Source organism: Euprymna scolopes, chromosome 26, assembly GCF_053919585.1.
Source record: "Euprymna scolopes isolate OS-2025 chromosome 26, ASM5391958v1, whole genome shotgun sequence".
Classification (NCBI taxonomy): Eukaryota; Metazoa; Mollusca; class Cephalopoda; order Sepiida; family Sepiolidae; genus Euprymna; species Euprymna scolopes.
The window spans coordinates 60,996,543-61,012,982 of NC_136507.1; the positions used below are offsets into that span (position 1 = coordinate 60,996,543).

General features: G+C 33.1%; 1 protein-coding gene and 1 pseudogene across 2 annotated transcripts in view; one reads left to right on the plus strand and one right to left on the minus strand.

Annotated features, from left to right (window-relative positions):
* LOC145248106 (potassium voltage-gated channel subfamily KQT member 1-like) overlaps positions 1–16,440 on the plus strand; it is a 760,452-nt gene that overhangs the window by 395,278 nt on the left and 348,734 nt on the right. The window lies entirely within an intron of this gene.
* On the minus strand, positions 10,008–10,141 carry LOC145248487 (U2 spliceosomal RNA; annotated as a pseudogene).

The following is a 16,440-nucleotide window of genomic DNA, read 5'->3' on the forward strand; positions in this document are numbered from 1 at the left end:
TAATTAATTTCTACCATCACGAATCAGCACAATGTTTTGACACCTGACATCCATTAACCCTTAACCTTGAGTGGCACCCGGGCCTTGATAAACGGTGACTCCATATTAAAAACAAAGACTGTTACGTGGTCTCAATTACAGATAGATATATAGCAAATGTTCCAAATCAAATATTCAAATAAATTAAATTGCAGACATCTACAACGCTAGTATCTGTTCTTCAGATGCTGCACTTCCATTTCTTGTTCTCTTTCGGTGGGGGAGAAATCCTTCACGACTGAGACAATTTTTATTTTTGTACCTTTTCTCCACGTTAAAAAACGACCCTGGTGTCTAACTCTGTCCCGTGGGGAGGCATAGTAAATAGGTAGAACGCTATGCTTTATAAAAATCATGTACATTTTAGTTTATATTTTATATTCTACGCCAATATCCCAATTGTCACAGCTGGTTTAGTATTATTAGATTGGTTAGTATTCGGAGAGATAGAGAAAAGGTATAAATTCTTTGAGCCAGCTGTATCTATAAACGTCAGCTTATCAACAGTGAATCATTTTAAGGTCATCTCGTCTTTTATTATGAATAAAAATCGCTAAAATAAAAATACTCCTTTTTCTACCTCGTCAGTAATTCATCAGCTTTTGTGTGTGTGTGTGTGTGTGTGTGTGTGTGTGTGTGTGTGTGCGTGCGTGCGTGTGTGTGTGTGTGTGTGTGTGTGTGTTCTGTTAATTCATCTTCCGGAATTCAGAGGTTCTAATATTACTGGCAGTTGTCAAGGGTCACGGGGAAAAAATTGAAGGTTGATAGTTTATGGCCACCATCACACTTCCACTAAGGCAGAGAAATGTGGATATGGAATATTTATTTTCTCTTGCAAGATTACCTGTCATATAATTGAAGAGAAAAGTTCCAACTGAAATCAAGACAAGAAATATTAAAGACTGGGGAGCTGGTATGGTTTCACAATGTACTGCTGCTTCTGTCCCTTTCTTCCTCTCACACACACACACTCTTTTTCTCTGTCTTTATATATATATATGTATATATATATATATATATATATATATATATATATATATATAACTACATATATATACATATATATACACATAGATCTATATATGCACATATAGATATATATATATATACATATATATATACATATATAGATAGATATATATACACACACACATATATATATACACGTATATATATACATACATATATATATATATATATATATATATATATATATATATATATATATACATATATGTATTTAAAAAAAAAAATTATTACATTTTCATCCCAAACAAGGCATATTGCCACTTTGCTGTAGGGAGTTACTATCAGAGACATGGGCATCAGGGATACTGTGTAGGGATTTGGGCAGCAAGATGTCGGTTCAGGTTGCACTTGAACTTCAGCATGTCAGTACAGTTGGCGAAGCAGGGACCCGACAGGGAATTCCGAAGTCTAGCTTTCCTGGGGAAGAAACTACTGGAGTAGAAGGCTCTCTTACATCTAGGGATCTCTACTGTGAAGGGGTGGGATTTAGCTGCTTGTCGGGTTTGTCAGGGTTATTTACGTCGAGGGGGCACAAGTGCTTGCAGTTCGTCATATATATATATATATATATATAAAATCTATCGATAATCCAAAACCAAAACCAAATATATAGTAGTGGGATCAAAACTACAAATATATAAATATATATATCTATATATCTATAAAAGTGAACGTGTCTGTGTGTGTGTGTGTGTGTGTGTGTGTGTGTGTGTGTGTGTGTGTGTGTGTACATTTCCCTACGCAATAATTCTGTCAATTTTTAGTCTACAGACTCGAAATGTGATATACAGAGTACTGAGATTTGGGAAAATCTTTGGGATCGGTTTTCGGCCAGAAATGTGGCTGTTAAGGGACCAAAGTTCAACGATTGGAGCTTTGAGAACTCTACCATACTCGTCCGACCATTTTGGGTCTAATCACTTGAAATTTTAGATATAGGTTCCTTTGACATTGATCTAACTTAATAACTTGATTTGAGCTCAAAACAATAAATGTTAAGGGATCATAATAGGAGACGAAGTTTAAAAAATTGACCTTTTTTTTCTGCGGTCTCTACCAAATTACTCAGAAAAAGGGTATTCAGAGATACTGCAAGCATTTTAATCGGTTTGGGTCGAAAATTTTTAGTTACCAATATATAAATGTATGTATGTATGTTTGCATGTGTGCCTAAAATTTTCGACAGAGGCAACGGATTTTACCAAGATCAGTATCTTTTTAATGTCCGACCTTTCAGACGACAAATATCGAAAAATTGGCTAAAAACACTAATATCTTCACCTTCAACTGGAGACTTTTCTACAGGGGGGGGGTCGCTTTTTTCGACGATATTTTTGAAAGTCATCCTCTCCTTTCGATTGTCTAGCCTTAATTTTAAAAATTGTCACTTCCAGTTTGGCGGTGGTCGTAACAGCATAGACGTCAGGTTTTTTTCCCGTTCTTTTCCTGCTTCGCGGTATGGGTTCGAGCCTGCCTTCCTACTACCACTTTTTTTTTTTTTTTGCTCAGCAGACACATCCAAACATCCGGACAACGTCGGGCTGAAATGCTAGTATATATATATATATATATATATATATATATATATATATATATATATATATATATATATATGACTTGGGTGCAATCAGCTAGAATCGAAATCATAACATACAATTCTCCACCCCCAATCCTTAGCCTCTGATTGTATCGATTGGTTTCTTAGCTGTAAATCCAATGAAACTCACGTGATTATTAAAGAGTGCTCATTAATACTAAACTAAACGAACAGAAACACAATTTGCTACCAACCGGATAAAGGTGGGTACACTTTGTATAATTGATATCTAAACACCCAAAAACGATTAACTAAAATAATCATCTATGAGTAAAGTACGATTGTAATTGGAATGTTGATATATACCTACAAGAAGTATTATCGTAAACCAGCGTTACATTAGAATACCAACCACATAATTAACCCCAAACTATAACTAAGCACTCTAACTATTCTAGGAACTGAATACTCCACAAATAGAGATAACTTAAATAGGGATAGTAAAATAAAATTGTGGGGTCTGCGTTCGCACCTGGCCTCCATAGAATGGAAATAGGCACAAACTTTAATAAAGACTTTTTATATCTATCTGTGTAAGTATACTTTGATAATTATGTTTCAGTTTGAAGAAATATGGTATAATAAAATTATGGGGTGTTCGTTCGCACCTGACCTCCATAGAATGGAAATATGTCACAAAGTTTAACAAGGTTTTTTTTATATAGATCCATAGAATATTGTGATAAGTGTTTCAGTGTGAACAGGTATAGTATAATAAATTATGGGGTTTATCTATTTTATTTTTACTTTCATGATATTTTGCTTTGGTTTTGATACCCCCAAATTCGAAGCTATCTCTTTACAACCCTTCCGTTTCATAACCTATCATACTTTAATAAATCAGAGTCCATTTTCTGTAGGCTGTTTTTGAACCCAGTCAACGATGGGTACTTTTGCTAGTATATATATATATAGTAGTAAATTATAAAATATATATGGCGGTATATAACTTACTACCTAGCTCTACCTACGTATTGAGCACTGTTGAAGTAAATACTTAAAGTTTACGCATAAATTTATACTTTTGTATATTAATTTATGTGATTAAATGAACTATATATATATATATATATATATATATATATATATATATATATATAATGAATGTGTCTGAAGACGTATTTATGGCAATTAAGCTATACAGTAGCTTCCATGTTTTATTCCTGTAGGCTAAAGTACATGGAATTCGTGTTACTGAGTAGTATTTAGTCTAGCTTGCAAACTAACTAATTTATTGTTATCCCCTCTCACTGATTAATGTTTTCATTAGTCAATAGCAGGGTTTCTCTCTAACAAAGGTTCGGCTGACTTTTACTTTGCATTCACTTCCTTTGTTTTAATTTATATAGAGGTGATGCACCCTTTTGTGAACGTGTCGTATTAATAGGTGACTTTATTTTAACATGCGTGTGCCTGGAATAGTTTTATTTCTATTTTAGATGTCGGTTTAATTTTTTTATAATGTTATTTTCTTTTTCTTAATATTGTTATCCTAAAGTAACGTATATTCTGCATATACTGTTGCTTGCTATTTCGCTTCTAAAGTTTCAAGTGGCGAGTTTAGAATTTCAAATTTCTCATTCAGACATAATCTACATGAATCGTCTAAATATCTGCATGTGCTTGCATATCTTACTATTTTCCACTCGATTATTGACAGGCATTCACATTTATAAAAGGTTGAGTCACCCCTATACAAAACAAAACATCCTACATTCCTAATAAAACTGATACCATTGATCTGGCAGGTTTTAAATGATTAAAGATTTTTTTTCTGTAATAAAAAAAGACGGTTATTTTTTTTTTAATTAGGGAATTGTCATCTAGTATGAAAAAAAAAAACAATGTCTGGACTTCTCTACACCAACCCATCAAGTCGTAATGACTACTCTTAACTCAATCTACATCACCAACTCTTAATGTCTCTGTTCACTCTCAGCTGTCAAAAATTTGACGCCCTGTTCTCCCTAATTCGATCTTTTTATAATCCCTTTTCTCCCACCAATGAAAATTAATACCACATCTATATAACGAATCCACAACCTTACACCAGTAAGTAACGATTAAGTTAGTTAGTGTGAATTTTGACGAAGGCCACTTTTAGTGCATGTCACGATAACCTATCTGCAAACAGAACTGTACCCTGAGACAGGTGACGTGAGTTGAAGCAGGGATAAATGTCAAACTTTGTAGACAAAACAGTCGAATGATGTCAGGATAAGATATGACGACACGTTTTCAGGTGAGAGAAACAAAGGTTTTTCGGTCAGTCTCCTAGTTGGAAGTCAAGTGAATAGACACACATATGTTGTAGAAATAATCTAAGCTGAATGCTACCCTGAAGCTCTATCCGTGATAATTTAAGAGTAAGTTAGGAAATTAAGAGTGAATTTATTTTAGCTATGTAATCTCTTTCTCTCTCTCCTAAGTCCATTCTCTCCAATAAAACCTTGGTGAAAGTCTTTCTTGTGTGTCGTTCCTGCATGAGAAGTTTATTCATCCAAGTTAAACAGACGAAACGATCGAAAAACAATATTAGACGATCACAGCCACTCATGAAACAGCAAAGAAAAACAGGGATAATACAGAGAATAGAACGATCAGTGCGTATGGATACATACATGCATGTATAAAGACTTTATTTCGTGTCTTGATTGCTCATCGATGAGAACGTAATATAAGTAGTTGAAAGAATCAGAGAAACCAATGGCAACAATTCAATCAAATGCTGATTCAAATGCTGATTCAAACGAATTTACAATAAATTCGGTCTTTATTAAAATATATATTGACTACTGTTATATGTCACTTGTCATCCTCAGAAAGACATAGCTTCAAAAGGAAGTTAAGTAGCAGTTGTACCATCCTGTTGGTGTTTCGCTTTTTACAAAGGAGTCACTACATATCAAGACCACCGAGGCCACTCGAGGATAAGGGTTAATGTGTGTACGGTAGTCATTGGGACAGTAGCTGTAGTAACCATTTGTGGTTGAAATTTGGTATAATTAGATTATTTGCGATGGCGATTCAATAAGAACTTGTTTATGTTGGACTTGAAGACAACAATATTGTAGTCAGCTGGAAAGCAGACCAGCGGAACAAAGTTCTATAGGCGGGCAGTCCTAGGAAAGAAACTTTGTTCATGGAATCCACGTTTAGGTTTAGGCACCGATAGAGAGTGGGGGAAATCTTAGATCGTGGTTTTGGCTAAAACGAGTGTTTCTTTGTGAAAAATTGGTGAGAGGGGGCTATAGATTGGAGCTCAGTCGAGCACTTGCCATGAAAATAACGATAGAGCAGAGACAGGCCCGCAACGTCTCTTCTGTGGAAAAGAGGTTGCAGAAAAGAGAAAAAGGCATCACCTACTAGATTATGTTATAGTAGCAGCAGCAGCAACAGCAGTATCTGTAGCAGCAGTAGTAGTAGTAGTAGTATCTGTGGTGTAACATTACCCAGCACATTGTAGCCTCCGTCGCCATGTAGACAGAGAAGAGAATAGAATTTCAACTCGCTTTTTGTGTTTTACGACGACATTTATTTCTTCATTCTCCCGTCATGCGGGACTTCTCTTCATGGCTGTGACATCTCTTGCATGACGTCTTCTCTAAAGTGCTTTCTCCTGTTTATAGTCTCTTTTACCTTACCCTGACGTTATTTTGCTCATGACTCGGTATTTGCCAATTGCCATCCGTGCTATGTTACAATAGTAGTAGGACCTCTAAACTCATAAGGCAAGACAAAATCTTGTATTCATATTATTTAGATTCTTCAGACTACTGTTCTCATCTTAAGTGTTATTTGCACAGTATTTTGATTAATGTAACCGCTGACCTTCTTCAGATATATATTGTCTAAATCGGAAATCTTTCTGTCAAACTTGGGTAATCTTTCTGTCGAACTCGGGAATCTGCACAGAATTTCGAATGGAACCCTTTATTTAGTTCATAGGAGCAGCATACTCTCGTTCCACCAGTCATGGTTGGCTAGAAATCCTAAGTAATTCCCAATTGCATTTTGAATGTAAATTACAGCTGAATTTACCACGTGTATTATCCGTTACGCCATGGTCCCTTTCGTTCGAAATTCCATACAGAATCATAAGTTTGACAATAAGATTCACAAGTTCAACAAGATACACCTGAAGAAGGTCAGAGGTTACATCAGTCGAAACGTTATGAAATTAGCACAGAAGAACATAAATAATATGAATTATCAATCCTCACGTTGCAAAAAAAAAAAAAAAAAATCACAAACAAAAAAGAAAAGATCTGTTTCATGTTACCGGGATGTGTAAACGACGTCAGGTAAAATCTAGCTGTTGCCCAAATTATTAATCAATGAATGGACAGTGTGGTATGATTGAACGCCGTTCAGATTAGCAAAGTTGCCCGAAAACGGCAGAAAAGTAATTTAGGCTGAAACAGGATACAGGTAAACTAATGCACAGGTAGAAATAAAGAGAGGGTAAAAACGGAAGCTGGAATGTCAGGTGGCACCAGAATTTCATTATTGCTTACGCGTAATTTGCAAGTTGTGCGTTCGTCATGCGACAATTCCTCAGTGTCATAAACCTATCAATTATCTTATTCAATCATGTCCACGTTTTATGCTTACAGATGAGTGAATCGGCGTTTATTGCCCTCAAGCTTATTTTTCTATATATGTTAATAACAGAAAATTCTTTAATTCTGGGACTGAATATTCCATGAACAAAGCTTCTTTCTTAGAAGTGCACGCCTGTGGAACTCTCTTCCTTTAGCCTGTTTCCCACCTGACTACAACCTGGATGTCTTCAAGTCCAACATAAACAAATTCCTGATAAACCGCCCCCTTAAGTAAGACACTTTATCAAATCTCCATTACTAAAGATTACTACGATATTATCCCATTGATTACTATACACGCAATTACCCTTATCCCAGAGTGGCTTCCGGGCCTTGATAAGTGGTGACTACCATGTAAAAAAGAAAAAAATTTAAAAAAATAATATGTGAAAAATAATTTTCACGTTTATAAATACACGCTAAAATATTCCCTAGTTCTGGGACTGCGTTATATGTAAAGAAATAATATTCATGCATACAAATACACGCTAAAATATTTAGTTCTGGGACTGAGTTATATCATAAAAATAAATTTTATAATTGCAAATACATGCTAAAATATTGCTTAGTCCTGGGACTAAGTTATACGTGAATAATAAAGTTCATATATACAAATCTCATTTACAAAACTCACTAAGTCTGTCTGTCTGTTTGTTTGTCTGTCTCCATTTTTAAACTGTATCTTCTCCTAGGCGGCGTAAGGCGGGCGCATCAAATGATTACATTATTTGTGGAGCGTGTTTTGATCGGTGTTTACCCGATTAAAATAGTTGCTAGCGGAAGTGGTCGAAGCAGTTTACGATTTGAAAGCCATTATTTTGGGAGACAAGGAAGTCAACTATTTTTAAAGAGTAAAACTATATTTTTAAGAGTGTAATCCTAACCATCTTAATCCTTCGCATGCTTAGTGTCATTTACTTATTTTCCTGCGGTTTGCAAATCTTAAAATGGCAACAAAGTCATATATATATATATATATATATATATATATATATATATATATATATATATATATCCTAGTGATAAGATGATGCAATATTTTTCCCGATTCCGATACAGTTACCGATTCCATGCTAAATTCCCGATTCCCATACAATTACTGATTCCATGCTAAATTCCCGATTCCGATACAATTACCGATACCGATTCCGATTTGGATTCATTATAAATCTGTAGTTATTTAGCTATAACATTGTTATTTCCCTCCATTTTGGTAAAAAAAAAAAACACACGTTAAATATGCAGATATTTTCCTAAACATCAAAATACACTTGTGGAGGATGATCTATAGATTTTAGCTTTACTGGTATTTTAAAATCAATAAATATTTATCATTTTATCATTATTATCAGCAATGGAAGATTTTACTTTAAACAAAATCAAATAAAAAAGACAACTAAAAGAATCGGTTTGGCATCGGAAAATAGGAATCAATTTTTCCGATTCCGATACCCCCAAATCTTCCGATTTTTGCCGGTTCCCGATTACGATTTCGATACTTCGTCCCAACATAAATATATATATATATATATATATATATATATATATATATATATATATATATATATACAGATACATATACATATATATACACACATATACATATATATACATATACTTATATATATACATATACATACATATATATATATATATACATATACATATATATATACATATGCATACATATACATATATATACATATACATATATATACATATACATCTATATATATAAAAGGCAAAAATCGGTGTGTATGTATGTATGTATGTATGTTTGTTTGTAACGCTAAAACTTTTGAAAGACGGAACCAGAGTTGACAAATTTGGTATCATATTGCACCTTGATCACCCGGATGACAAATATCGAAATTTCACGTCAAACGGACCAGTAGAAAGGGGTCAACTGATCGTTTTTCTCCTAGGGGGGCCCCCCAAAAAACCTGTCATTTTAACGTTATTCAATACGTGTCACGTGACGTGACGTCAGCTCAAACTTTTGACAGACACAACCAAAGTTGACAAATTATGTATCATATTGAACCTTGATCACCCGCATGACAAATATCGAAATTCCACACCAAACGGACCATTAAAAGGGGGTGAACTGATCATTTCTCTCCTAGGGGGGCCCCCAAAAAAACCTGTCATTTTAATGTTAATATTACATAATCCAAAAACGCTTAGTCATGTCAACATCCAGTAATGGCGAACAAATGTAAACAAACACTTTGTTTTACCGATACTTTTGTAATTTCTCTTCTGCTTTGTTCTAGAGATTATTAAACTCCATGACAATGTCTCCAACGTATTTAACTGGTTAAAAATAGTATTTATACAAGAGTTTTAACGAAAAATATCAGGAAAAAATGTACAGGAATAAAAAAAAATTCAGCTTTCAAAATATTCGTCGATAAAAAAACCGATCTTTATATTTACGCTAGCCATTTTGTATATTACCACGTGACCTGCTATCTCTTAAACTGGAGGGGGGGGATCCACTTGAATCCAACAAAACCAGAAATTTTTTTTTTCCATTATATATACATCATTTTCTATAAAATTAAGTGTAGACTTTATAATTAAAACAAAAAATGTTATTCATACTAAAAAAAAAAAACGCTTAGTCATGTCACGTGACGTGACGTCAACATCCACTAATGGCGAACAATTGTACCTATTTACTATGCCTCCCCACGGGACAGAGTTAGACACCAGGGTCGTTTTTTAACGTGGAGAAAAGGTACAAAAATAAAAATTGTCTCAGTCGTGGAGGATTTCTCCTCCACCGAAAGAGAACAAGAAATAGAAGTGCAGCATCTGAAGAACAGATACTACACTTTGATCTTGACCAAAAGGCCAAGAATGCGAACAATTGTAAATAACAACTTTTTTCACAAAACCAACACCGTCTTTCTTTTTTTTCTCTCTCTTTCTCTCTCTCACCCACTTACTCTTCCCTCTCTCTCACCCTCTTTCTCTTGACGTCACACCACTGTTAAACTGTGGGGGGGGGAACACATTCCCAGGCATTATCTCCTATAGATGCACATTTTATTAGAAATTCAGCTTTCAAAATATTAGACGATAATAAAAATATAAAACCAACACCCTCTTTCTCTTTTCTCTCTCTCTCACCAACTTACTCTTCTCTCTCTCTCACCCTCTTTCTCTTGACCTCCTACTACTGTTAAACTGTGTGTGTGTGGGGGGGGGGGAGAGGCAGCTTGAAAACCAACAAAAACAGTGCACAGTTTCCCAAGCATTTGGGGTGGGAAGGGGGGGAAGAAGCCGAGCGCACAGTTTCGTGTGAGAGAGAGAGAACAATTCTCAACCTATATACTCAACAAATTTTTTATCTACAGATTTGAAAGTTTGTATATAGGGTATTCAGACATATGGAAATATATCTAGCATAATCTATCTATTATATCTATAAAAGTGAAAATGTGTGTGTGTGTGAGGTAGCCAGAGAGAGAGAGAGAGAGAGAGAGAGAGAGAGAGAGAGAGAGACAACAATTCTCAACCTATATATTCAATACATTTTTTATCTACAGATTTGAAAATTTGTATATAGGGTATTCAGACATATGGAAATATATCTAGCATAATCTATCTATTATATCTATAAAAGTGAAAATGTGTGTGTGTGTGAGGTAGCCAGAGAGAGAGAGAGAGAGAGAGACAACAATTCTCAACCTATATATTCAATACATTTTTTATCTACAGATTTGAAAATTTGTATATAGGGTATTCAGACATATGGAAATGTATCTAGCATAATCTATCTATTATATCTATAAAAGTGAAAATGTGTGTGTGTGTGTGTGTGTATGCGTAAGAGAGAGAGAGAACAATTCTCAACCTATATACTCAACGTATTTTTATCTACGGATTTTAAACTTTGTATATAGGGTATTCAGACATATAGAAATATATCTAGCATAATCTATACATTATATCTATAAAAGTGAGAATGTGAGTGTGTGAGAGAGAGAGAACAATTCTCAACCTATATATTCAACAAATTTTTTACCTACAGATTTGAAAATTTGTATATTGGGTATTCAGACATATGGAAATATATCTAGCATAATCGATCTATTATATCTATAAAAGTCAGAATGTTTGCGTGTGGTTGTGTGTGTAAGGTTGCGAGAGAGAGAGAGAACAATTCTCAACCTATCTATTCAATAAATTTGTTATCTACAGATTTGACCATTTGTATATAGGGTATTCAGACATATGGAAATATATCCAGCATAATCTATCTATTATATCCATAAAAGTGAGAATGTGTGCGTGAGAGAGAGAGAGAGAGAGAGTAAGTACAATTCTCACCCTATATATTCAACAAATTTTTTATCTACCGATTATAAAATTTGTATATAGGGTATTCAGACATATGGAAATATATCTAGCATAATCTATCTATTATATCTAGAAAAGTGAGAATGTGTGTGAAATAGAGAGAGAGAAGAGAGAGAGAGAGAACAATTCTCAACCTATATATTCAACAAATTTTTATGTACAGATCTGAAAATTTGTATACAGGGTATTCAGACATATGGAAATATATCTAGCATAATCTATTATATCTATAAAAGGTAGAATGTGTGTGTGTGTTTGTGAGTGAGTGAGTGAGTGAGTGAGTGAGTGAGAGAGAGAGAGAGAGAACAATTCTCAACCTATATACTCAACAAATTTTGTATCTACAGATTTGATAATTTGTATATAGGGTATTCAGACATAAGGAAATATATCTAGCATAATCTATCTATTATATCTATAAAAGTGAGAATGTGTGTGAGAGAGAGAGAGAGAGAACAATTCTCAACCTATATATTCAACAAATTCTATCTTTACAGATTTGAAAATTTGTATATAGGGTATTCAGACATTTGGAAATATATCTAGCATAATCTATTATATCTATAAAAGTGAGAATGTGTGTGTGAGAGAGAGAGAAAGAACAATTCTCAACCTATATACTCAACAAATTTTTTATCTACAGATTTAAAAATTTGTATATAGGGTATTCAGACATATAGAAATATATCTAGCATAACCTATCTATTATATCTATAAAATGACCATGTGTGTGTGTGTGAGAGAGAGAGAGAGAGTCAGAGAGAGAGAGAGAACAATTTTCAGCTTGTGTGTGTGTGAGAAAGAGAGAGAGAGAAAGAGAGGAAGGAAAATTCTCACCCTATATATTCAACAAATTTTTTATCTACATATTAGAAAATTTGGATATAGGGTATTCAGACGTATGGAAATATATCTAGCATAATCTATCTATTATATCTATAAAAGTGAGAATGTGTGTGTGAGAGAGAGAGAAAGAGAGAGAGAGAGAACAATTCTCAACCTATATATTCAACTAATTTTTTATCTACAGATTTGAAAATGTGTATATTGGGTATTCAGACATATGTAAATATATCTGGCATAATCTATGTATTATATCTATAAAAGTGTGAATGTGAGTGATGGAAAGAGCAAAAAATTCTCAACCTATATAACCTATAAAAGTGAGAATATGTGTGAGAGAGAGAGAGAGAGAGAACAATTCTCAACCTATATATTCCACACATTTTTGGGCACAGATTTGGAAATTTGTATATAGGGTAGGCAGACATATAGAAATATATCTAGCATAATCTATCTATTATATCTATAAAAGTGAGAACTTGTGTGTGTGTGTGTGTGTGTGAGAGAGAGAGAGAACAATTCTTAACCTACATACTCAACAAATTTTTTACCTACAGTTTAGAAAATTTGTATATAGGGTATTCAGACATATGGAAATATATCTAGCATAATCTATCTATTATAACTACAAAAGTTAGAATGTGTGTGTGAGAGAGAGAGAGAGAGAGAGAACAATTCTAAACCTATATATTCAACAAATTTTTTATCTACAGATTTGAAACTTTGTATATAGGGTATTCAGACATATGGAAATATATCTAGCATAATCTATCTATTTTATCTATAAAAGTGAGAATGCGTGTGTGTGAGATAGCGAGAGAGAGAGAGAGAAAAAGAGAGAGATAAAAATTCTCAACCTATACATTCAACAAATTTTTTATCCACAGATTTGAACATTTGTATATAGGGTGTTCAGACATATAGAAATATATCTAGCATAATCTATCTATTATATGTATAAAAGTGAGAATGTGTGTGTGTGTGAGAGAGAGGACAATTGTCAACCTATGTATACAACAAATTTTTTATCTACAGATTTCAAAATTTGTATATTGGGCATTCAGACATATTTCAATATATCTGGCATAATCTGTCTATTATATCTATAAAAGTGAGAATGTGTGTGATAGAGAGAGAGAGAACAATTCTCAACCTATATACTCAACAAATTTTTTATCTACAGATTTGAAAATTTGTATATAGGGTATTCAGACATATGGAAATATATCTAGCATAATCTATTATATCTATAAAAGTGAGAATGTGTGTGTGTGTGTGAGAGAGAGAGAGAGAGAGAGAGAACAATTCTCAACCCATATACTCAACAAATTCTTTATCTACAGATTTTAAAATTTGTATATAGAGTATTCATACAAATAGAAATATATCTAGGATAATCTTTCTATTATATCTATAAAAGTGAGAATGTGTGTGTGTGAGCGAGAGAGAGAGAGAGAGAGAGAGAGAGAACAGTTCTCAACCTATACATTCAACAAATTTTTATATATAGGGTATTCAGAAATATCGAAATATATCTAACATAATCTATTATATCATTAAAAGTTAGAATGTGTGTGTGTGAGAGATAGAGAGAACAATTCTCAACCTATGCACTCTACAAATTTTTTATCTACAAATTAGAAAATTTGTATATAGGGTATTCACACATATGGAAATATATCTAGCATAATCTATCTATTATATCTATAAAAGTTATAATGTGTGTGTGAGGTAGCCAGAGAGAGAGAGAGAGAGAGAGTAAGAACAATTTTCAACCTATATATTCAACAAATATTTGATCTACAGATTAGAAAATTTGTATATAGGGTATTCAGACATATGGAAATATATCTAGCATAATCTATCTATTATATCTCTAAAATTGAGAATGTGTGTGTGAGAGAGAGAGAGAGAACAATTTTCAACCTATATACTCAACAAATTTTTTTATCTACAGATTTGAAAATTTGTATATAGGGTATTCAGACATATGGAAATATATCTAGAGTAATCTATCTATTATATCTATAAAAGTGAGAATGCGTGTGTGTGTGAGAGAGAGCGACACAGAACAATTCTCAACCTATATATTCAACAAATTTTTTATGTACAGATCTGAAATATCACATTTGTATAGAAGTAGAAATCTTGATACCTACTCTGATACCTAATAAAAGAAAGGACACTCTTTAGGGCGGATTTTGATTATAACAAGTCACTAATTAGAAATTATAATAAACATTCTAATAATTTAAGAATTTTACCAAAATAAAATTGCATGGTAATCACCCAATTTCTGCCACAAAATTTTGATTGGCAGAACTCATAAACATAAAATATATATTTTCTAATTTCATCTTTTTTTTTTCTTTTTACATAATCTGGTTTGATGTTTTCCCAAATATTCAAATCACTATATTTTGCTGCTTAATATCAAATACAGCAACTGAGTTATTTTTATGCATCAAACAATTACATTTTCTCATTCATCCAAACTAATCACTGAACATCAATTTCATATTTTCTTCACTAAAATATTACTATGCTTGATGTCATCAAGTGGAGCGGATCATTTTTTTTTCATTTGTTCACACATTTTTCCAATTTATATATATTTTAAAGATTTTTAGCCTATGTCATTGCATACCAATCTGTTTATTAAAAGTTAAGGTTCACTGTAAACACATATGTTACACCAAAATAAAAACGCTTCAGATAATGTCTTGATATTCAATTCAGTTTCTCACATGACATCTTATGAAGTTAGTAGAAATGTTACAGACTTTTGAATCTCAAACACTTTCAATACTGTGCACTGATATTTTCTTTTTTGCAATATAAGCACATTCATGATTTTTTTTACAAACGTTAAAAACTTTCACATTGTGTAGCAATATACTGAAACAATTATAAAAATATTTGTTTTTATTTTGAATGATGCAGGGCATCTGAAGAGAGATTTTTCTAACAAAATGAAAGTATAATTTTTAGCAATAGGTATCTAGGAAAAGGCCACTACATCTATATATATAAAAGGCAAAAATCGGTGTGTATGTATGTATGTATGTATGTATGTATGTTTGTTTGTAACGCTAAAACTTTTGAAAGACGGAACCAGAGTTGACAAATTTGGTATCATATTGCACCTTGATCACCCGGATGACAAATATCGAAATTTCGCGTCAAACGGACCAGTAGAAAGGGGTCAACTGATCGTTTTTCTCCTAGGGGGGCCCCCCAAAAAACCTGTCATTTTAACGTTATTCAATACGTGTCACGTGACGTGACGTCAGCTCAAACTTTTGACAGACACAACCAAAGTTGACAAATTATGTATCATATTGAACCTTGATCACCCGCATGACAAATATCGAAATTCCACACCAAACGGACCATTAAAAGGGGGTGAACTGATCATTTCTCTCCTAGGGGGGCCCCAAAAAAAACCTGTCATTTTAATGTTAATATTACATAATCCAAAAACGCTTAGTCATGTCACGTGACGTGACGTCAACATCCAGTAATGGCGAACAAATGTAAACAAACACTTTGTTTTACCGATACTTTTGTAATTTCTCTTCTGCTTTGTTCTAGAGATTATTAAACTCCATGACAATGTCTCCAACGTATTTAACTGGTTAAAAATAGTATTTATACAAGAGTTTTAACGAAAAATATCAGGAAAAAATGTACAGGAATAAAAAAAAATTCAGCTTTCAAAATATTCGTCGATAAAAAAACCGATCTTTATATTTACGCTAGCCATTTTGTATATTACCACGTGACCTGCTATCTCTTAAACTGGAGGGGGGGGATCCACTTGAATCCAACAAAACCAGAAATTTTTTTTTTCCATTATATATACATCATTTTCTATAAAATTAAGTGTAGACTTTATAATTAAAACAAAAAATGTTATTCATACTAAAAAAAAAAAAACGCTTAGTCATGTCACGT